This window comes from Acomys minous (assembly GCF_964271855.1).
Source record: "Acomys minous genome assembly, chromosome: 10".
NCBI classification, from domain to species: Eukaryota; Metazoa; Chordata; class Mammalia; order Rodentia; family Muridae; genus Acomys; species Acomys minous.
In genome coordinates this window covers 17,867,492-17,892,007 of record NC_140491.1, presented here as the reverse complement: position 1 = coordinate 17,892,007, position 24,516 = coordinate 17,867,492, and the positions used below count along the sequence as shown (strand labels likewise).

At 42.5% G+C, this 24,516-nt stretch overlaps 1 long non-coding RNA gene across 1 annotated transcript in view; it reads right to left on the bottom strand.

The window, feature by feature from the left end:
* Positions 1–419: 419 nt before the first annotated feature.
* LOC311607771 overlaps positions 420–24,516 on the bottom strand; it is a 46,000-nt gene continuing 21,903 nt past the window's right edge. The window contains exon 2 of the long non-coding RNA XR_014782734.1: positions 420–553. This is a non-coding gene — a long non-coding RNA (uncharacterized lncRNA). The remainder of the gene's footprint in view (positions 554–24,516) is intronic.

Sequence of the window (24,516 nt, the reverse complement as noted above, 5' to 3'; positions counted from 1 at the left end):
ACATATACAATATATATTATATATATTTGAATTTCAAACATACATAATATATATTTTGGTTTATATGTATGTGAGTGTGTATATATATATATGTGTGTGTGTGTATATGTGTGTGTGTGTATACACAGATTGCAAATTCACAATAAATCAACTAAAATAAACCTTTTATTGGGGGGCCATCAAAAGGGGGGAGATGGGAAGGATCAGAAGGAATGGGGGTGTGCCCGGCTGGGAGTGAGGAGGAGGTGTGCACCGGAGTAAGCCGGAGAGAGAGGTGCGTTTTTAAGAACACATCAAATGAAACTTTGATGGTTACTCACTCAAAGGGCCACTTTCTGGAGGGGACTTAGGTCAGAATTTGCTGCTACAAATAGCAAACAACCCGCAGTCTGTGTACTCGTCTTTTTTGCCTGTCATGTTGGCACCGGCTCCTTCTGTGTTTTGGAAGTTGCTAGGAACTGCTATGCGATTGCAGACACAAATAAGCCCCAGAGGAACGCACGTGCCAACGCTACAGCAAAGGAAGCTCGCACCAAGCCCAGGCATACAGACCCTGAAACAAAAGCAAAGAGACAAACACCTTTATTTCCTAAAACATCGCCTGTGGGGTTTTCTTCCAGCAAGACAACCCAGAAGAGCTCCTGAGATAGTAAAGAAGCCTGCTGGCCTGACTTCATCACTGTGGGTCAAGTGGCAAAGGGAGAGAGCTGACTCCCACAGCTGGCATCTCACTCCATGTGTGCTCTATGACATGTTAGACCCACACCAGTACACATACACATACATACAAACACACACCAGTACACACACATTACACATACATACACACACACCAGTACACACACATACACACACACCAGTACACACACGTATGCACACCAATATACACACACACATTATATATATATATATATACATATATACACACACACATAAAGTTTAAGCTAAAAAGACAAAAAATGAAACTTCCAATGGCATATCATGGATTTCAAAAATGAAAGGCCAACTATCAGAGTAAAAATTTCCCAACTATGTTCAGAATGCTTCCTGTGCTAAATCTGAGGACCTTAATAGTCCTAATGAGGGACAGATCATGGGACAGGCTCATTTCCACTGACCCAAGGCTGGCACTCTTTTCTTCTTTCTGCTTCTACCCTTGGCATGCTGGTATGGCTGAGAATGACTCCCCCCGACAGTCCCTCTTTGTCCTTCTAGGCCTTTCCACACGGTCTGGCTGACAGATGCCATGCAGACATACTGTGTCCATCATCTGCCTTGTCAGGTTGAGGGATGCAAAGACATTTTGAGAAAATAGCTCAACATCCACGATTAAAAGTCCTTGTTGATTTTCACCTCCCAGGACACTTTTAATCTAGCCCCGCTGTGTTAAGTTTTGAAGAAATCGGTGTCGTTTAAAGGGAAAATTGGGTTGGGGTGGGCTCAGGTTAGAGTTAAGATTTGTTAAATGTAAGATTCCACACATTTCAATTAAATGCCACATCGATCCGTGTACCAAACTGTACTGAAATCTGCTCAAAGTCCCATTTGTCAAGGTTTATCTGCCACCATTTGGATTCAAGATGACAGACTAAGTTATAAATCCAATTCAAGATGGGGCTTGTGCTCTGCGGTGTACCAAATTTTATCAAAATCAGTCAGCTTCTCCAATAGTTAAACAGAAGGTAGGGCCAAAAGACAGCTCGAAAAGGAGAGTGTCATGTCGCCTCGCTGAAGGAAGAATCATGCTTATGTTGGGCATTTCTGTATCAATTAATCAATTAATTTTTTGATAAATATTTATCATTCAGCACCCACACCAAGCCAGAGAGTATCATAGGAGCTTGGAATCTGACAAACAATAAGGAAAACAATAAAAGACATTGTGAAAAGAATAATCAAAGAAAATCATTATAAATGGAATCTAAAGCCAACACAGACATCTTAAGTGTGTGGTGCTTAAGATGGAGAGAGATAGGCCACTGTGCTCATGACTTCCTTGTCACTGTGACCAAAGGACCTGAGAGGACAATTTAAGGAGAAAAGAGGCTTGTCACAGCCCATAGTCTCAGAGGTGTCAGTCAGTCATGACAGAGGACATGGAGGAACAGAGCATTTAACATCAGGACAGTCAAAAATCAGAAAGGGACTAGATGAAGGAAACAGGGTAGGGCATCATTCCCACAAACTCTAAAAACTGCAGATGATTTCATTGGGTCTGTACAAGAACGGGCCCATCCACAGTAGGCAATGGATGGAGAGGTCCTGCCAACCCCTGCTGTACTATTTCCTACTGACAGGGAAGCAGGGGGGAGAGGGGAATGTCATTGCCTTCAGTTGTGTCCCCACTGAGGGCCTAGTGGATCACACCAACCCAATGGTCACATAGGTCCCAAAACAAAACAAAAAGTGATGAATCTAACAAAGAGACAGGTAGGGAGGAGGGGGTGTTAATAGGAATGAGAGCTAAGAAAGGAATGGGGGGGAGGGGGAGAGTAGCCCAAATACATTACATACGTGTATGAAATAGTCACACAGCTTCATAATTTTAAATATGTATTTTTTTCCAGGAATATGCTCCTGATGACTTACTTCCTCCAACTAGGCCCCACCTTCACCACCTGCCTTTAGTGCTGCCACAATACGAATCCATCACTAGATTCATTTACTTATCAGGTCAGAGCCCTGATGATCTGATCGTCTCTAGAAATGCTATCACGGACATTATCGGAGTCTCACTTTCCTAATCCTCGAGGCATCTCTCAGTTCATTCAAGTTGACAACTAAGACTGACCATAGCGCTTATGCCTTCCTTGAAAAAAGGAATTTAGGTTGACATGGAAGGAGAGGACAGAAGGTACCATGACATTAGTGTCCAAAGCGAAAGAAATAAGAAAGCCCAAGGTCCTTTTTTTTTTTTTTTTTTTTTTCCTCATGAGAGAAGCCTGGGGATAAAGAGATGGCAAAGGCCCATGGTGGCCTGCAATGCCAAATGACATTGTAAAAATCACTGGTGTAGACTATGCCAGTGATAGTCCTTAGAGCAGAGAGAATACACTGCACACTGGCTTTTGCTTTCCCTTTAAGAGCTCCCCAGTCACACGTTAAACACTAACAGCTCGTACGCTTACTTTCCTTTGGGAAATCATCACTATTAACTATTATCACTAACTCATTAAGGAGATTTTAAGTGTGATGTATATAGTCATGTGTCACTCCACAACAGGATACATTCTCAGGCACGCACGGCTACGAGAAACCATCAACCTTCGAACACGAACACCGTGGAGTACTTACACAACCAAGAAGACTGCGGTGTCCCTGAGCAATTCACCTTCAGGTGACCACTGCTGTATGTGTGTCAGTCACTAGCTGAGACACCACTCTTTGGTGCATGACTGCAGTTGGTTAGTGCATGAAGCGCACACCAGCACCTAGCTTTCCACCCTGAGCAAGGCAAGAGCCCTTCATCAATTGGTGAGGTCCAAAAGCGCTTCGGTATTGGCTGCATGCCTCATGGTATGCACACACTTTAGCACTTTAGCCCTGTAGGAAATGACGAGGACTGACCGCAAAAGTGGCTAGGTCTCTGTGAAAACTTGACACATTTTTAGGACATATTCCCCAGACTCAAGACCAGATAAGGTTATCTTCATCTTTGGGTAATTTTCTAAAGATCCCCGATTATGCAAAGCATCTTCCCATTTCCCAATCACCAAAAATGTTATAAAGTTTATAAAAATCCCATCTTAACGTCCTCTTAATCACACTTAAGCCTTTCAGAAAATAAAACACACTGCAAGAGTCTCCCCTAAGCTGCTCCCTGATCTATTCCTTGTCACATCAGAATGAAAGAATTCACCATTTGACAAAAGGCTGGTGTTCTGGAAATATTTATGGATGACTAAAAGGGGACTGCAGTTAGGGAAACACCTCCTCATCAGATTGCCCGAGACATGGCTTGCTTGTAGGCAGTACTAGGTCCACCTGTGCTCCCATCCACCCACCCTCCAGGAACATGAGCCCATCGACCATGTGTTCCGCTTCTAGGGTTCTTCTCCTCCTGAGCCTCAGGGTACGCCCTTCCCAATAAATGGCTAAATGTTGGTTATGTTTTAAATTACACGGGATTTTAATTTTCGGTGAGCAATATTTGATGGCTAAGTCTAAAGTAAAATGGCCAAAATGGCCTAACCTTTTAGCAATAAAATTACATGCAATAAAAAATGCTGGAGGGCACCAAGTACCAAACTGTTATAGACTGGAGAATTACTAGACCCCATAATGCTGAAAGCCAAATTTGTCGATTTCTTTTTACACTAGGGGGAAAGTTGGGAAATGTAATAAAAAGACCTTTGGGGTACTGGGCTTCAGCACTCAAGAAGCCAACCAGGTTCAGCCTGGGACAGAGCCCAGGTTTCAGTTTGCTAGATGAGACACAGGAAGGACAAACTTAGGAACAAAAAATAGCAACTAAAACTAAGTGAGCAAGACACTAGGTTGAGAGCCAGCGAGACAGCCCAGTGGGTCATGTCTCTTGCCACCAAACTTAGGTGTCTGAGCTCACACATGCATATCCATGAAACCCAAAAGAGAAGTCTAAAACAGCTAAATCAAGGCTACTAGACTTCCACCATGATGTGACCCCAAGTTTGGTCCAATTCTTGGTGCCTTGAGCTGCAGCGACTCTGTCTCCTGGTTTTCTTTTTTAAGATTTATTTATTTGTTATATATGCAATGCTCTGGCTGCACGTACACCTACACATCAGAAGAGGGCATTAGATCATATTATAGATGGTTGTGAGCCACCATATGGTTGCTGGGAATTGAACTCAGGATCTCTGGAAGAGCAGTCAGTGTTTATAACCTCTGAGCCATCTCTCCAGCCCCTGTCGCCTGACCTTAACCCCACTATAATTGACTTTGAATTCTGGCCAAGGAAAGCATGTACCATAAGAAGGTCTGGTAAGCATCTGGAGTTGGTGAGTTGCTATGAGACATGAGGAGTGTTACATTAATGAAAGGGACTAACTCAAAATACGTAGCCTCAGTTTCGGGGGACAGCAGTAATGTGTAAGGTAAGTTGGAGAGGAGTGAGCCAGAGAAACACCAGCATTTTATTTCGTTTTTGGGTGTGTGTAAAGTGTTTCTGTATGGTACATGTACTTGTGTACTAGTGCATATACTCAGAGGCCAAAGGAGGATGTTGGGTACTCTAGTCTATCACTCTCTGCCTTATTCTCTTGAGGCAAAGCTTCTCACTGAGCCTGCAGCTGGTAGCACTGAGCAAGCTCCAATAACCTTCCTATCTTCACCCCTTCATACTGCTGGGTGCACACTGACACACCAGACTCTTTTACTTAGGTTCCGGGGATTTGAACTTGGATCTTCACGCTGGTGCAGTGAGCATTCTTACCTGCTAATCCACCTCCCCAACACCAACTCCATGCATTAAAATTTAAGAGTATTACTCAAATGAAAGCTATCCAATGTTTACAGGGTATGCCTGGAGTTTGTGGTCATACAATGATCAGATGGAGTGGTGGTCAAAGACACAGGAGAAGAAACTCCACGTGAGATTCTAGGTTCATCAGACCCCATCCCACTCCACTCTCTTTAATACGCTATAGAAATAAAACGAGCTGCCGCAATTTACAAATGCTGCAACTTTAAGGCCTACACAGCACACGATAAAATCTTTTGCTTCCAAATACCAATCCTTGTAGCCGTAATGCTGGGTGTCAGAAAGAATAATTTATACTTATGGCCAATTTTTATTTATCCTCATGTATTTATAAATGTGCTACAACTTCAATAACCATGGTTAAAATGAATAACGTCATTCCTAACCACTGCCTTTGACTGGAAAAACAATTTCACCGCAATAGATAACACTAAAATACTCTGAGAATAATCTATAAATGAATGCTGGATTACTAGTCTAAAGACGGTGGTTATAAATGATTACATGAAAGAGTTGATGTTGCTTTGAAAATCTTAGAGCCTGTCTATGGATTTTTGTATCTTATATGTAACATTTTTATGAAGTGATTTTTGCCTTTACATAATAGCTTTCATCTTCAAAGCACTTCACAAATATGAACTGGTTATATAAAAAGCTATATTACTGCAAAATCAGAATATGGAAAAGCTGGGGTTCCCTTAGCAACACTCCTTTTTTATGTTTAATCTAGAGCAATAGTAATATATTTTAAACATGAGTAATTATCAACATTGTGAAAAACATCTAAAGGGTTAACAAAGTTTTAATACACCAAGCAGTTGTTACTTTACAGACAAATCTCTAACTGACTTGGTAAAGTTCGAAGAAATTAAACTTATGATCAATCTTCCTTGTACTCTTCTATCTCATAAAATCTGTTAAATATCAATAAAAGCTATTCAATGAGGCATTAGCATATTGAAATTGGAAAAATTAAGCATGCATCAATGAAGAATGGTTAAATAAATTATGGTATATCTATATGATATAATATTGTCAAATATAATCCAGCCATTAGAAATTATGTTTTTGAAGACTAAATACACAGCAAGGCCTTTCATAAAACACTCCATTTTAAAGTTCAAAGGAATCACTTCAGAAATAATTATAGGGGCTGGCTCAATTGATAGTGTGTTTAGCTAGTGTGCATAAAGACCCAGATTCAGCTCTTAGCACCACAGAAAACCAGTGATGATGATCTACATCTATGGTCCCCCCAAAAAGGGAAATAATAAGTACATTGGATGAAAGTCAATACTGGGGGTGTAGCTTTGATTACTTCCTTAGAACTTACTTATTAAATTTTTCATGATTAAAAAATAAAGCGGTTGTTGATTGCTTTTTGCTGTGCTGGGAATTGAACCCAAAGCCTTGAGCATACAACATAACGTCTCTGTTACTGTACCTTGAGTTCTTTTGTTCTAATGTTGTTTTAAGACAGGATCTTGCTAATTTCTCCAGGCCAGGCTGGCCTCAAACCTTTGCTTCCAATCCTTCTCCTTCAGCCTCTCCGGGAGCTGGGGCTAGCAGCTCGGACCATCACACCTGGGTGATTGGTTTTTAAATTGTAGGGCATAAACGCCATTGAAAGGAAAACATGAGCATGACCCTTGCCCTCAAGTAGTTAGACTCTACTGGAGAGATGGAAGATTGTCAGTCTGTGTAAGACTAAGAGGGAAGAGAATAACACAAGTGCAAGGTGAAAAGAGGAGGAGAGCCCTTAGCTGCATCTTACGAGGTGAACAGGTGCTTAGTACGGACAGCGCGGGCAAGACAAAAGAGTTAATATTCTAGGTCACAGAACCTCGAGATGCATGGAAACACAGGAGAGTCATTGTGGCAGAGTGCAGGCAAGAATCTTAGATGTCAACGAAAGAGGTAGTGCGTGGCTGGTCACAGAGTCAGACCATTGAGAGAGAGTCAACATCATCCTTTCTGGATAAGACAAAGAGGGTTAGATGAGTTACCCTCTTCTGGCTATAGCAAGAAGAGAAGTGATAGCAATTAAGACTACATCCAAGGATACAAAGTGGCGTAACTCTGCAGACTTATCCCAGGTGGAAACAATGGAACAACAAAGAAAAGAAAGGGGGATGGGCCAGCTAAAAACAGACTAAGGGTGTCTGGGTACTCAGTTAGATGTTAGAAAATGAGAGGCTGTAGCTAATGGAATTCCCAGGTTGCTAGACAAGGTAACTGTTACCATTATCTAAGTAAGATCTGAGCAAAGGCAGAGTTAGGCTTGGGAAGTATGGAATCCCAGGAGGCACTGGCTATCCCAGTTCAAAGTAAACGGAAGCCAACAAGGATTGGCAGGCAACCCACAGAAGCAAAGGGTGGAAAACCAACATGAGAATACACAGCAAATAGCCCTGGGCGTGCAGATAGAAGGCAGGGGAAAGTGAGGAACGTGTGTGTGTGTGTGTGTGTGTGTGTGTGTGTGTGTGTGTGTGTGTGTGTGTGTGTGTGACCATATGGATGTATGTAGGCAAGTATGTGTGAGAGGGTGTGCGTTTGGGTGTACGGATGGGTTACTGCAGAATGAAGGGCAAATTGAGGAGTGTAGAGACCTGGTCACTTCTCCACGTTGAGTCAAAGACACAGAGTCAGCAAAAATGACCAAAAAGCCTGAGACCAGGAGACCTGAGGAGTAGAGATTCTCGGGAAACAAAACGCTGTCTGAGGTTAAATGAGGCAAGGACGGATGTTTGATAATAGAAACCCTCACTGTCCATTGCTAGAGCAATTTCAGTGACAACACAGACAGATGTTTAGATGAAGAGCTGATTTCCATTTAAGAAGGGTGGGAATGTGCCAACTCCTTCAACAAACATCACTGTGAACTGGGGAAGAAGCCAGCGGTGTTATCAGTCACTACAGGACTAGGAAAGAATGCACAGTCATGGAGTCACAAAACAAAGATATACCCAGATATGTCCAAATGCTTGTTCATAAAATGCCAGTCATCTAGCTAACACGCATGCTTACAGTCAACCGTTAAAAAATGGCTAATACAAAGAATTCAGTTGCTGGCTATCAGTAATTTGGAAACAGGATTGAATTAGTTTTTCCTAGACCAATTACCAAGTAGTCAAGATTAAGCTAACTGAATAATTCTTGCCACATGAAGTAGACTTAAGGTTAGTTGGTAAAAATACATCAATATTGTTGAAGAAATTTGGACCAAATTTTTAAAAGTTCCATTTTGGGCACTGAAGTATTTGATTTAGTGTTCGGAACTTTGGCAGAGGCAAAGTTAAAAAAAAAAAAATGTTCACTAGGAATTGTCTAAAAGAACAAAATCTTAGAAACAACCAAAAAAAAAATCAGCAATGGAAAAAAACAACATAAATTATGGACTTCAGCTTAATGGAATAATGCGCACTCATTAAATGCGCGAAACAAAGCTGAGTTAGATTGTTTGTTCGCTTCAACCGCAATCATATAATTATAAATTATGTATGCAAACCAAAAAATTCGTAAAGATAAAATAATATGCCAACTCAAAGCAATAAAAAAGAGCTATGTTGCAGGAATAAGAATTATTTTCCTTGCTCTTTTTCAAATTTCCCTTCAGTGTTCTTACAAGACCATCCAGAATTTAGAACGAAGAGAGGAGAAAAGAAAAAGAAGAAGAAGAAGAAAGGAAGCTGAGGGTAGACGGCAGAATTATTGAGGTTAGAAATCAATAGGAAGGCAGTAGTCTTAAGCAAGAAAAAAATTCTAAAGAATGTTTCTAAACATGTTTTTTAGACTATTTGTAGACGGTGACTCATTTGTAGACTCTGAGCCCTGTTTAGAACTGAGTCAAGGTTAGATGGAGCTACCCGTTTGCAGGGATGACTCACTGAAATATGTTGATAGGCACCCTGTTATCTATAAGTCAGTGTCTACAAATAGTTCTCAATCTTTTTTCATCAATTTTTCTAAAGGACAAAAAAAAAAAAAAAAAAAGAAGATGGCAGACAGTTCTCACATAAATAGTATGCTTAACTATGGTCTTGCTTTGTGTTCATGGTGATTTTACTTTTTAAATATTTTTGGTCAAATTTTGAATATGCCATATTTTTCCAGTGTATAAGATGACTTCTTAACCTGAAAAATCCATGCCAAACTCGGGTGTCTTATACCGGGTACTTACCTGCAGCTTGCTTCACCTTGCTTAATATATCCTGCTCTGTGAGGAGAGTATGAAGCCGGGAGGAGCAAGCTGCACACATCCTCCTGTACCTCAAGGAGGAGAACATGAGCATGGATTGGCTCTCCACCAGAACCCGCCTATTCCACTTGGAAGGCTGAGAGTCTTCCGGTTGTGTATCATGGGGCAGTGTAGGCTGGCACTGGTTGTCTGCCAACATTTAATAAAGCACCTGGCTGTCTGTGCCCTGCCTGCAAATAGACACATGCCCAAGTCCACTGCACAGGGTGTGCATTGGAACAGAGGTGTCTTAAACGACAAGTATATTCCAAACTCTATATTTTAACTGGAAAAATTGGGGGTCCTCTTATATGCCCAGTCACCTTGCATAGCAGATTATACAGTACTCCAATGAGGACCCTTAGGTAGACTTTGAAGAGCATGTTAGCAACAGGCCTTGGGGTGTTGTTGTTGTTTAATATTTATTTATTATTTATACAATATTCTGCCTGCATGCATGTGTGCCTGCATACCAGAAGAGGGCACCAGATCTCATTATAGATGGTTATGAGCCACCGTGTAGTTGCTGGGAATTGAACTCGGGATCTTTGGAAGAACAGCCAGTGCTCTTAACCTCGGAGCCATCTCTCCAGTCCCAACAGGCTTTTTTTTTTTTTTTTTAACATTAAGGGACTCAGATGAGGGAGGTCTATGTCCCAGCATTTCCAAGACACTAAACTTCTTACACCCACAGTAATGTCTCATCAAACAGTTGTTTCTGCTTCCTAGCTCAGAGGCTTGCTGTAAGTAGTTAGAAGAGGGCTGCGAGGCAAAGGGACTCAACTCTGAGCCTCCATTATTATTAGCTCGGAGACCCTCCATGAGCTGTAGAAATCTAGGCTTCCGATTCTTCATTAGCAAAACAGGAAGACAGCATCCCTCTCCAGAGCTTCTTGTAGATATTAAGTGAGATTAATGCATACAGGGCAATAAGAGATATGTCTGGAACAAAATAAACACACAGATAATGTTGGCTGCTATTATTATTAGGGACCAAGGAGAACCAGAGCTCTAGCCTTGAGAAAGCCTGTTCATATTACAACTAATAATTATAACATAAATAAGGACAACAGTCACAATGAGTCTACCTTTTGAATGCATACTGCTATTTGAATGCGTGCCCTCATTTGCATAGATAGCAATATTTGCATAGCACTATCATTTGCATCTTACGTCTTCTCAGCAGCTCCGCAAGCCAGGTCTTAGACCCATCGGGTAGCTCAGAAAACTGAGGTGCAGGAAAATTAATCAAGTGCAGGCTTCTCCCCAAAATAGAGATGTTAGTTACGGGATGGGAGAGGCCTCGTTCCAAAGCTACAAATTGAAAGCTAGATAGTGTCAACTGTCATGACGTGATCTAGAGGAGAGAAAACTGGTTAGGAGTTTATGATCTGCCTTTTCTGTTGACAAAGCCATTTAGATGGGTTTAGAGATTTTAATGGTACTGTAAAACTGGAATAATCATTAACCAAGGCATGAATTGTAAGTAACTTTTTTTCCCCCCCAGAGAAAAGGACTGAAATGGTGAGTTGCAAAAAGCAGCTCTTGGAAAGCTGGATTGTAGCAGCGGATCCAGGGAGCCCTGGGATGTGATTATTCCTCAGACAGGCCTGTGACTGCAGCTGGGAAATGAGATCTGAATCCCAGGACAGGAAGCTTCTACTCCTTCTCCCCCGAATACAAATTAAAAGATCACTGTTTGAGAAATACTATGATCGCAACAAGAAGGGAAGATTTTTAGCAATTTATAGAATAAATCCTGACTGCTTCTACGCACTGCTTTACAGAGGCGCGTGCACTCTTATCAGGTCTAGTGCTATCTCTAAACCCCTTTTGTATCGAGAAGTATGGGGAAAGGCGACAGCTCACTCTAAGTGCCACAGTCTCTGGCTGCTCTCTATCCTCTGTCCCCCTCCACGCGCATGATTTGCACTTGTGTGCTTACAGACCTCAGAATAGGATGCATGCCCCTCCAGGTACGTCATATCCTCATGATCCGTTGTTGTCAACAAATACAACTTCCTTCCCTCGTCAAAGGCAACAGTCTGTCAGGAGCATGGCCCATGGTATTGGCTGTTGTGGGGATGCTATTTTTAGTAGCCTTTGAGTTTTGATCACTCCTTCTTAAAAAGAGAGAGAGCCCAGTGGCAGACTGCTTGGGTGCTTGTACTTCGGGTTCTGGGTTCTAGACCCAACACAAGAGAAACAGAGACTTGATACCCTATGAACATATACAGGGGGAGGAGGTCCCCCTCAGGCACAGTCATAGGGGAGGGGAGTAAGGGGAAAATGGGAGGGAGGGAAGAATGGGAGGATACAAGGGATGGGATAACCATTGAGATGTAACAAGAATAAATTAATTAAAAAAGAGAGAGAAAGAGAGAAACAGAGAGACAGAAAAAAGAAAAAGAGAAAGTAGTGGATTCAAGAGGGCCCTATGAGCCAGACATAGTGGTCCACTTGGGAGGCAGAGGCAGGTGGATCTCTGAGTTTGAGGCCAGCCTGATCTACAAAGCAAGTTCCAGGACAGCCAGGAGTACACAGTGATACCTCATCTCTGGGGAGAGGGGAATCAGGGGCTTTCTGTGTTTCAGACTGTTCTGACATGATAGAAGATCGAATTTTCCAGCTGACACATGAACAGATGGGCTAAAGCAGCCTGGGGCTGTCATTCATTTTTGCTTTAAAATATTAGGGAAGAGGAGTTTGCCTCTCCCAGGCATCTTGGGATACTTCAAATGTTTGGGTATGAAATTTTTCCTTAGCTCCCATGGTTTGTCTGCCTAATATAAGAGTAAAATATTATTACAAAGTTCTTTAAAATATGATTGTACTAGAAGGTTGTTACTTTTCTGAAAATACGTTTCTGGGTGGTTATTGTTCATAATACTGTTGGGGGGGTTAACATTTTTTTTTTAAGATTTTGTTGTGTGTGTAAACGTTCACCTGCATGTATCTCTGTGTGCCACATGCATGTGTAGTGCCTGCAAAGGCCAGAGGAGGACATCGGATCCCTTGGAACTGGAGTTATGAGCTGCCATGTGGGTGCTGGTAACTGACACCAAGTCCTGTGTAACAATACTAACTGCTCTTAATCACTGAGCCATCTTTCCTGTCCCTTAAGCATTTACTTTATTTTATTCTTAATTGTGCGCATACGTATGTGTGTTTGTACCTTGCTTCAGATGCACACGAGGAGATTGTTATTTTTCTAAAACTATGCCTCTGGGTGAATATTCTTCACAATACTGAGGGGCTCAGAGTCCAGAAAAGGGAGTCAGGTCTCTTGGAGCTACAGTGGCCTACAGTTGTGAACTACCAGATACAGGTGCTGGCGCAAGCACGTTCTGGCCCTCTGCAGGAACAGTATTTACTCTTAACCACTGAACCACCTCTCCAGCCCCATAAAACTACTCTGAAGGCATTTTTTAGCCATTTTATTCACACACAGCAGTGATCTGTCCTATCATAATTTGACTTTTCACACACAGACACACACACACACACTTGTTCATAAGACACCAATATATTTGATTAATCAATACGTTGGGACATCATTAAGAAATATATTCCAGGCCAGGCCCGATGACCCCAGGTCAGTCTCAGAACACACGAAGGAACAGTCCAGAGGCGCTAGTGTGCGTCTATCATCCCAGCAAGAAGGGGCAGCGTAGAGAGGAGAACAGGCTAGAGAGTCACAGGCCAGCTTGCCTGCAGCCATCTGCACACCAGCAGAAAGGACCAAGGTTCCCCCACCTGGAAATGAGGTGGAAGAGAGAGCTCTGACTCCCAAAGACTTTGTCTGACCTCCACAGAATTGGATACCCACACCAACACTTCCGTAGACAGTCACACAGTCGCACACAAGTAATCAGTTAACTGATTAAGTGATCAAATGAAAAGAAAGAAATCTAGAACAAACTGCACATTCTGGCCTCCAGCCTGCTCACTCCCCCACCTAGAAAAGTCTTAGCTGTGTGCGGTCTGACAGTACAGGCTTTGGTTAGCGATTGAGCTGTGTGTGTGTGTAGAGGACATGCTGATTTCACAGAGAAAAGGGCCACAATCATGGTGCGGTCTCCTGAGAATACATTTATTTCTGCAGTATAAAACAAAATTAAATTCTTCAATCTCAAAAACTATTAAAAGGTTGTATTTAAAATGCATGAAGCATTAAAAAGACATCAAAATTAAAATAATCTCATAAATCTCTTCATTTAAAAGACTTATTAGAATACAGATCGAGGCAGAAAACAGCTGCCCCATACACGGGAGCAGTAAATTATGACTATTTTAACTTTCTTTTATTTTCATCACTGAAATTTCTTTTCCAAAATAATTGCATTGCTGCAGCAAGACCAACTGTCCCATATATTAACATGTAACTGTTAAATCACTTTCAATGGCCTCAGAGACAGATTTGCTGTGTGTTCTTTTAAAGATCAGCGGACCACAGGGTTGTGCCCTTCCATGGGATCCAGAAGGTACCAGCAGAAATTAACCCCTACTGGCAAATTGATCAGGTTAATTATTATTCCGATTCGGCTTGCCAGAGCAGTAGGGAGATCCTGGGAAGCCCCGATACTGGGAGAACCTTATTATCTGCCCTCTTCGAGTTAGATCTGTCAGCCAAGACCCAAGGAAAGAATCATTGACGATGCCAGGGCAGTGAGACGCACCCAGTTGCCATAAATCATTACACCCGGCTCTCCTTTTTAAGTGATTGACAACTAGGTGAAGATTTTTTTCTTTAAAAATAAAGGTTCTCACGCCATAGACCAGCATATGTCAGTGTCAGTCTGGAGTGGACTGAGAACGGTCCTTGGAGTACAATTAACCTATCATGTTGATAGCACCTCAGGGACGGTGAATCCTAAAAGGAGGAACAGCAAGCCCAGAGTGCACCACTAGGCCTCATGCCACAGCCTTCCTCCCCGCCCCCCCCGCACCCCCCCCCCGCGCCCCCCCTCCCGCATCAGATTCTTCAAGAACACACTGTGAGCAGAGCAGAGCTATTTTTGATAGAGAACGGCGCGATCTGCTTTGAAAGTCTCACACGAAGATAAAAGGTGTGTCCCATAAAGCTGCCTCCTATTTTTATCACCTCCCTTCCGCGGGTGGACTCTGGCTTCCGTCCCGGCAGGCAGAGATATGATTAATAAACAAGGGGGCTTTTATGGGGTGTTGTTTAAGCACCGTGAGTCCCCCTGAACTGATGGAGTAGTTAGTGGTCTGGGATCTTCCCAGACCCCCCCCCTCGCCCCGCCCCACTTCCTTTTTCTTTTTTCCTTCTCTCCCCAGGAGACAGCACGGGGGGGGGGGGGCGGGCAGCAGGAGCGCTCTCTGGCAAAACAGCATCTAGATTCCACACCCTTCCCTTTGCCTGGGCTGTGCAGGCTGAGCAGAGCTCCTTATCTGAGGCCCTGGAAAGGATAACAGGACTGCTGGAGTATAAAAACTGCTAGTATTTTCTTTATCTCTCTTTCTTTCTGCTCAGATTATCATTATCTTTGGTCACTGAATTTTGTCTTTTAGACTTCAAATGAAGAGTGAAGTTAAGCAGAAGACACCCTGTTAGCTCAATCAAGCACCACCTCCTCAGTGCATATGCACACATGTACACACACACACACACACACACACACACACACACACAGGCACACATGGCACATCTGGCACACATCTTCCTGGCCTTTCTGTGGCTTTACTCCCAGGGTTCCCTTCCCCATGAGTGGCAGTAAGTGGTCCAGTGAATTTCCACGAATAATAATTACATGGTAAACAACAGAGACTCTACAGATGCCTCCAGAACTGGCTACTTATGGTGCCCTTTCTTTTAAGTGTCCCCTTCAAAGAAAGGGGAGCCAGGGAGATGTCTGTTACCTGGCTGAATATTGACATGAGGGAACATTGCATAAAATGGCTGCCAACTTCCTCATTCTTTGTTGTTGTTGTTGTTTTTCTTACAGCAACATGGAAGACATGGGAATGGATGAAAAAGCAGTCCCTTATCTATAAGGTTCCCATCACAACAGAGATCGGTATGTGATTCTTTGGCTATCATAAGAAGATTAGAGCAAGTGTGGTTAAATATCAAGCAATGTCCTGTGGGCACGCAGGCTCTGTTTGGGCTAGGAGAGTCTCATATATGACACACAGAATTCTCATGTTAGTGAAGAAGGATTTAGCGGCAGAATGGGAAAACACAGGGAGAGAAGGGGGTTCCTGGAATTGGCCACCAACACCTCATGTTTATGAAGTGAGTTTCACACTTGTAGCTCTTGATGCAGCCACACAATATCTACATTGGTTGTTGCTAAATGTTATTTGCTTTTATCATTGATACTAACGTTGAAATTTCTACTCCAAAAGGCAGTTCTGAGACCTGTTGTAACTGGAAAGCCAATGTCTCATGTCCTACCTATGACAGAACTACAAAAATAAAGCAAGTGAAAACAGAAGGTTGCTTGAGCCTGGCCTCTCTCTATAACAAAGGTAAGGTAATCCAGCTATTCCACCCCTCCCAAATACACCCAGCAGACTCAAAGTCAGCATGCAACAGAGATATGTGCAAACCCATTTTATTGAGGGACTGTTTTCAATAGCCAAAATACAGAATCAGTCTAGGTCCTCGCAATGGATGAGTAGATAAAGCAACTGTAATATATCAAGATACATGACAGAATATCATTCAATTATAAAGAAGAATCAAATAATTTGTTTGCTGAAAGTGGGGTGAAATAAGCCAAACTCAGAAAGACAAATACCATGTTTTCTCTTGAGTACAGAATCTAGGTCTGTAAGAAAAAAGACATAGAAGTAGAAGGGAAATATAGAAAGTACAAAAAGCACAAATGTACAAATATATGCGAGCACAAGATAGGATGGGGGACAAAAGAAGGCTCATAGAAAGTCACTACAATCAAATTTAATATGAAAATGTCCATGTTGAAATTCTAAGGGGAAAAAGGAAAAGAAACTGGGAGGCAGAGTAACAAGGTGTTAACAGATTTGTCACCATCGAGACTATATGCTCCTTGGGATATCCTGAGCAGCTGAAAGAATTCTAAACTGCATCAAGTACTCACAGGTCACTCAGGCACCTCAGTGGCATAGTGGGTAAGTAGGGCACTCCTGGAGTCATTGTGAGGTCTGTTAACAGTGCTATCATTGTCCCTTGGGAGCTGTTTTGTTTTTTGTTTGTTTGTTTGTTTGTTTTAAGGTGTAGGAGATGTAGGAGAGAAAATCAAAACAGAGATAGCTACCCATCCAGTTAAGAGACACTAAAGGGCTTAGCTGCAACAGCAGGGGATGGGATAGAAGATAGGTTATGCTGCCCCCGGCAGGGAGGGCCCTGCCCTGACATTCCATGTCACACTGTGTTGATGCTCCCCCACACTGCTCATCCTTTCTCTGAGCCAAGTCGTTATTAGTGCTTTTCATCAAGTCAAAGATGTTATCAATTGTGAGCTACACCATTATTTTATGTGCCACTAAGAAAGAAAAATGCTGCCAATTAAACGATGATACACCATCACTTGTTAGAGGCATCCAATTTGAGAGATGCTAAAATGGAGGTGGGGGGTACTCGTCTTGGAATCAGTGAGACACATTATTAATCACTATTGCTTTAAAGCAAATAATATAGACCTTGGAAGTTAATTGGTATTCAGAAAACAATGAGAAGGCATTTCTCGTACAATGCCCTGCTGGGTGGAATTAGAGCAATAGACGGTCACCCTTTGGGGATAAGGAAGTGTAGAACTGTGCTTCCAAACTGAGCCAGGGAGATCTGGATTTGAGTCCTTCTCTCAGCTCCCATCACTTACTAGCCATGGAAATTTAATGAGTAACAAAATCTCAAAACTTGAGTTGGTTCATCCAACGTTGACACTCTACACCCCGCCCCCAGTGGAAGAGTTTAAGGATACTGAGTCCTTTCTTGACAAGATCGCCAGAAATGGCTTCCAACAAAAGCTGACCACAATTAGTAACTCATGCTGCCAATGGTCACTAGTAAGAACTGTTTTCCCTCTTTATTTGATGAGATCCAAAGATCCAGCATCCCCAGTGAGCCTTATCAATGCCCACAGCAGTGGCACAGATGACTGATGGGCAAGAAATAGAGTTGGGGTCTATATGAGAGCATTCATTTTGGCTGGTCAGTTCACAATGCCACACTCACACTCCCCACAATTTCCTGCCCCAAGGCTCCTCGTGGATAACATATCTGTACTTGTGAAAATCTGTAACAGTGAACCGTCCTAAGGAGGATGCATGGAGTGGTGTATCTCATAGGTTAGGACCTAGGGCTCTTTATGCTAAGGAGTACCCTATACTCCTTAGGGTGTGGAGTAACCTATAAGGTCTTTCAAAGTTCCCCCACCTCATGCCCAGCCCAAGAAATATTCAGGATGCCATTGTTCAATACATAGAGGAAGACACTAATTCAGATATGTCATAGTGGGACGTCCCTTGTGCCACACCACTGGAAGTAATGTAGCCAGGAAAGAAGGCCAGAAGGATGCTGGGGACCGTGATGTTCTCAAGGACAATCACAAAGAGCAGAAGAACTCAGGAAGCAGTGGTATGTGTACCGTGGTGGCTCTTAGGACAGTTGGGTGTGATGGTGAAGGTACAGAGACAGCTGGACCTGCAAGAAGGGGCTAGCTCTAGATGAACTTCTGAGGTTGGCAAGATAGGGATGGTAAGCAAGTTTCTGCCTCTCTCTGCTAGGTGAGGGTTCCAGCTAATAATCTCTAAGAGAAAGTCTGTCTGTAAGGCCCTTCAAGGGTTTAGCCCTAAGCAGGACATTATTTCAACTTCCTGTAAAGCTCAGGGAACAACTCAGAAGAGGTAGAAAGACAGGGCAGGGTATTAGAGCATTCTGTCTTCTGAGCATGGCATAGCCAATGCAATCATGATCTACGTGTATGTCAACAGTTGGTTATGACTGGAGAAGGGGTCATGGAGCCTACCACTCCAAGCTGAAATCCAAGCTACCGATAGGTTCTTGGAGAGTGAAGGCAGTCTCCTAGGTTGTGTACCTATTGATAGATGGCTCTGGTTAAATTTAGCAGGTCACAAAACAAGACAAAAAGACATGAGTATGGAAAGGGGATTTGCAGAAAGTAGGATGAGTAATAAAGATTAGAGGGAAGTGGGGAGGGCAAGATGACAGTAATCTACATTTTATACATTCACATTCAGTTGGTATATATTTATGAACTTACTGAATGATTTTAGCAAGTCTTAAAAGCTCTATAGATGTATTCACTGTTGAAACGTAATATACATACTATGTAATGTCTTATTTTTCCTTTAAAAATGTAATCCAATATTTTGTAATGCTCTAACAGAATTATAGTCTTCAGAGAATATAATATAAATTTAGTGATTTTTTTCAGCAAAAAAATAAAAAGAGTCATTGGGTCTTGACCTGTAGAGTCACACGCTGACGTACTCTAATGTACTCTTGCAGTGCACACATTGCAGTGCAGACTGAATGTGACTGTGTCTACCAAGAAAAGCACTCAAGACAAAGATGTCTGTTTGTGGAGCCCTCTCTGTCGGATGGGTGGTATCACTACAACCTGATCTACGTTGAAACAAGAAAGGTAAATTGATCTGGGCTCTGAGTTCATTCTTACCTTTTCTCTATCCTTCTCCATCTTCCTCTCCATCCTGACAGAGCAGGATTCGAATGGCCCTAGCAATCATTTCAGTGATCAAAGAGTATGACACTGGCCATGACTCCTGCTTCAGACACAAGGATGTAATACTCTCTGTGACTTTCTTTCTCCAACTTATTCTTGTTTGTTTGTTTTGGTCTCTTTCTAGAAAATTCTTATAATTTCCACAATTAGACCCTATAGAAAAAGAACTATGAACTCAAACACAGGATTTATAAAGATCCAATCCTTCTCAGTAAAATATGGAAATCTCTTCTCTACTTAGCAATTATCTAATGTCCTTCTCATTCAGCCCCACTTTCCAAAAAGGATAACTCATTAATAAAGGCTAGAAGCTTCTGTCACATGCTCCTTGAGTGTTTCTAGTAATAGCAAATAAATGCAACAATAGGAAATATTTGTGTGTGTTTATTTCTATACATTGGGATGCTTTTTATAGAGAAAGTAAATGTTAGCATGCACAACTATAGCTGTACAGAATATTTGCCTTGTGAAAATGCTTATAAAATTTTCACATGAATTGCACGAGATAGCTAATACTGCTCACTCTGAGTGGTAATGATAAATTCTTTTCAATTCTCTGTTTACATTTAATTTCAACAATCACATTTTCATTTCTAGATGTCCTTTTGCTCCTTTTTTCAAATCTTCCCAGTTTCTTTGAAAGACTTTTGGGTCCATAGATTATGTAAGTCTGTTTCTGTGTTCTTGTTTCCAGGCCGCCAACTTTAAATCTGAGCACTTTAAATCTGTTTGTCTCATTCTCCACATTGTTTTTATGTGTCATCATAACTCTGACATGTAGCATGCAACATACTTAAGGGTCTTGTTCTGCCATTTGTTGTTTCCCTTGACTCAACCACATGACAAAGAGATTCTTTGTGTGTTTGCAGTTCTGGCTTCTGGAATGGTCTAGATGACTCTAGATCCTACCAAGTTGACAACATTAATCACAATGGTAATGAGGCTCCTGACAGTGATAGACAGTGGCCTTTAAATGCATTCATGGAAAATGTCCACAGGCCAAGTGGCTAAACACAAAAGCCAGTGCAAAACAAATAGAGCCTTCTTTGTTTGGACAAAGCAGGGGTTCAAAGCTGCTCATCACACCTGGAGCATCTGAAGTTGCATCAGATGTATACAGGTACCCAACATACACTTTGTTCTCACAGGAACTATTAGTGTTAGTACAGAAGAGACACGGTGTGTATTATCATGGCACAATTCATGAACATCCATCCGGTTTCAAGCTTCCAGCATGAGGTCAAGGTATACTGCACACTGAAACAAAGCTCAATGTAGAGTACCTTACATCTACTGTTCAAACACCCTCATGTTTTGAGATAGAAGGCGAAAGCCACCCCACTTTCAGAGACTCGCATAGTTAATATTCTCTGAGCGCCTAGCATCTGCCAGGCTTGGTGCTCACTGCTTTCTTTGTTTACCTCTTCCTATCTTTAAGAAAGGGAAGAACCTCTAACGGAGATTCTTAGTACCACACACACCCCGCAAAAGAGGAGGCACGCATCAAGGTGGTTAAGGCGGATTATCTCTGGAATCAGTGTGTCTGTTCTGAATCCTGGATCTGTTACTTACCTTGGGCAAAGCAATCTCACTCTCTTGGGGTCCTAATCTACCAGCAGGTATAACGATGAGAACGGACTGGGAATGTGAGGCAGAGGGTTAGTAAATTGGAAGTTTAGGGAACAGTCTAGGCAGAGCTTAACTATTACTCTCTTATTGCCAAGGAGACAGAATGTGATACAAAAAGTCTGGTTTACAAACCGGGGAGGTGGCTCAGAGATTATGAGGACCTAAATTCTATTATTAGCACCTCTATTAGGGAGCTTAAAAACTGCCTGACATTCCAGCTCCAGGGAGATCTGATCCCTCTGGCTTCTGAGGACATGTACACTCGTCTGCATATACCCACACATATGCCCAAGTAAAAATAATAAAAACAAATATTTTTAAAGAAATAAAATTAGATTACTTATATTTTAGAATCAGAACTAGGACTTGAACACAGCCACTCCATTTCAGGCCCTGACAGAAGGAGGCAGGGTGACACACAGCACCTTCTCCACACTGTCAGATCTCTGTCCTAAAACCTACTTCTGCTCACACCCTGTGACCATGACAGGACTGTATAGAAACAAGGGAAGTCCTGTCCTCTTGACCTGCCTCAGCCTGGCACAGCACTAGAGGGAGTAGATGACTGCTTAGAGGCAGAGATGCTCAGGCCAGCTCCTGCCATTGACACCCATGTCCAGGAGTAAGGTGATCAATACTGAGAAAGATGAGTATTGTGTCTTCCCCGGCAACATGGGACCCCATGAATTCCACCACCATGAAGCAAGCCTGCATTCTAGGAGCTTCACAATATGACCCTCCTGAGGAGCTGCTGGGGCAAAGACTGTCATCTATAAATAAGGAATCTGAGAATTGGAGTGATCTAGCCAACTGTCCTGACAGTTTAAATAGCAGGGTCGGGGTTCAACTCAGAACTGGATCATAGTCCTTCTACTATGTTGCCCTAAAATATCAACCAGAGACGAAGACAGAAACGAAATGACCCAAGCTCCCACAGTAGCCAAAGACTTTGGAGAGAAAGCCTGGTCTTGAACTTGGCTCCTGTCTCTTGTCTGCAATCGCCATGGCTCCACATATAGCATCCTCTTATTGGTGGACAGTTACATCATCAGTGTTGTGCTTACTCTAGACCCTAAGCCCCATGAGGGCACGATGGAAGTCTAACTAGCTTCCTACTGTTTCTCTGAAAATTAGGACAAGTTCTCGGTTCTCGGTAAGGGGCTGAACAATTATTTCTAGAATGAATGAGTCATGAATGAACAAGGAAAAGAGAACCTGCACCTCACTCCTTACAGTGGCTCCGTGAAGTAGAATCCGAATCCTACGCATGCTGGCAAAGCAACTAAATCCCCTATCAAAGGTTACTCAAGTTAATGAGTGATACAGCTGAAATTCAAAGCAGCATATCTGGTTCCCAAATCATATCTCCTATCCCCAAAGGAGATAATGTAACGTTCCTACTAGGGCTCCTGCGAAGATGGACGGAGAGACGGAGTAAGGACGTGTTGTGCAAACTCTGCACTTTGAAAAGCTGGTAGCTGATTTTGTAACACAAAAATCAAAGCCTAAAGCCAAAACAGCACAGCTTAAGTGGAATTTCAAGTATTGAAGGGGAAAAAAAGGAGAATATTGAGGGGGCAAGCGGGGCATAGAGAGAGCCATCAGTAGCTTAGAAATCAAATTACGCTGCTCCGGGCGGCCACTTTCTCAGCGTGTGGATAGAGAACAGCATCTCCAGCTTTCAATCACAATCCAAGGAAACCCCCTGTTCAGTGCGGGACCCTCGGCAGACTGTAACATCAACCCTAACTGCTGGAAGGTGATAGCACCGCATAAGGAAGAAAGCCTGTGATCCCTGCTCAGAAAGTCCCTTGAACTTCTGTGCTGTTTTTAGATTCCTAGGTGATCTGTCTAGCCTAACATTCCCATGGCTAAATCAAATGATTCAATTAAGCTTGCACAGCAAATTAGAGTTTTGCAGCACCTTGCATCTAAGGAGCGTTTGGGGCCAGATCCGTCTCTCTGCTCATTGTAATAGCCATAGCCTCATTTCCCTTCTAAGCAGAACCGAGACACAGCACAGGGATTTACTCACTTGGCTGGGGAACTAAAGCTCAGGTGCAAATGCCCACATACTTCCCTTTCTCTTCATCCCCCCCAAAAGATGTCTTAAACCGGATGAGGAGACAGATAGCAATTAGATCTGGTCATAGCCATGAATGCTCACTCAAGAACACAAATGGAGCACCAGCCTACGGTGCTTGATAAGGCGAACATCTTTCCTGGATCTCTAAATCCTGGTTCCTTGGGATTGGGAGCTCCTGAGGATAACCTTGGTAAATTTAGGGTCTTTTATTTATTTTTTTTTTAAGTTGCTCAGCGACACATTTTATTTTTTTTTTAATTTTTTTTCTCCTTTATTAATTTATTCTTGTTACATCTCAATGGTTATCCCATCCCTTGTATCCTCCCATTCTTCCCTCCCTCCCAATTTCCCCTTATTCCCCTCCCCTATGACTGTTCCTGAGGGTGATTACCTCCCCCTCTATATGATCATAGGGTATCAAGTCTCTTCTTGGTAACCTGCTGTCCTTCCTCTGATTGCCACCAGGTCTCCCCGTCCAGGGGACATGGTCAAAGGTGAGGCACCAGAGTATGTGAGAAAGTAATATCCCACTCTCCACTCTACTGTGGAGAGTGTTCTGTCCATTGTCTAGATCTGGGTAGGGGCTTAAGGTTTACCGCCTGTATTGTCCTTGGCTGGTGCCTTAGTTTGAGCGGGACCCCTGGGCCCAAATCTTTATTTTTTCAAGATGATAAATCAAGGCATAGAAAAACTGAGAGATTGTTGTAAAAATCCTTCAAGAACGCTACTCTGAGTAAAGTCCTCACATCTTTATCTTCTCCCAGATAGAAAGGAGAAAGCACAAAGCCTGTAGATGGGAGATTCCATAGGTGACTTCAGGGGCTCAAGGATGAGGGAGCAAAAGCCAGTGGCCATTCAGTCTTAATTCAAGGGAACATAGGCTCAGAGTCATGGCTTGTGGAATTTTTCTAGAGAAACCAAACGCCTTTTGATTGGGCAAAGTGGAGAGTGAGGAGTTCTGAATCCTAAACGATGTCCAAGTAAAAGGTTTGGACAAGCAACCACAAGCTGGAGGTTTGCAGCTGTAGCCTTTCCCCCTATGGAATGACAACATAGTATCTATAGCACAGTAAACTCATACTAGACCCTAAGGACTCCACTCTCAACTTCAGCTACCAGTCACCCACCTTTCCCAGGGGCCCTTCAAAGTTCTCCCCTGGACCCCACTTTCCTCATCAGCAAAGTGATGATCCATCCAACTTTTGCATGGATCCAATAAAATAAACACTTCAAAAGCAAGGAATGTTCACTTTATATTCTGAGCACCAGCACTCAATCAAAATAAAGGAAAATAAAATAAAACTACAAAGTCCCCTGAACTGAAAAGCATGAAACATGTTATAAAGTGGATGCTGGATAGGAAGTGTCACCCAAAATGTAAGTCCCC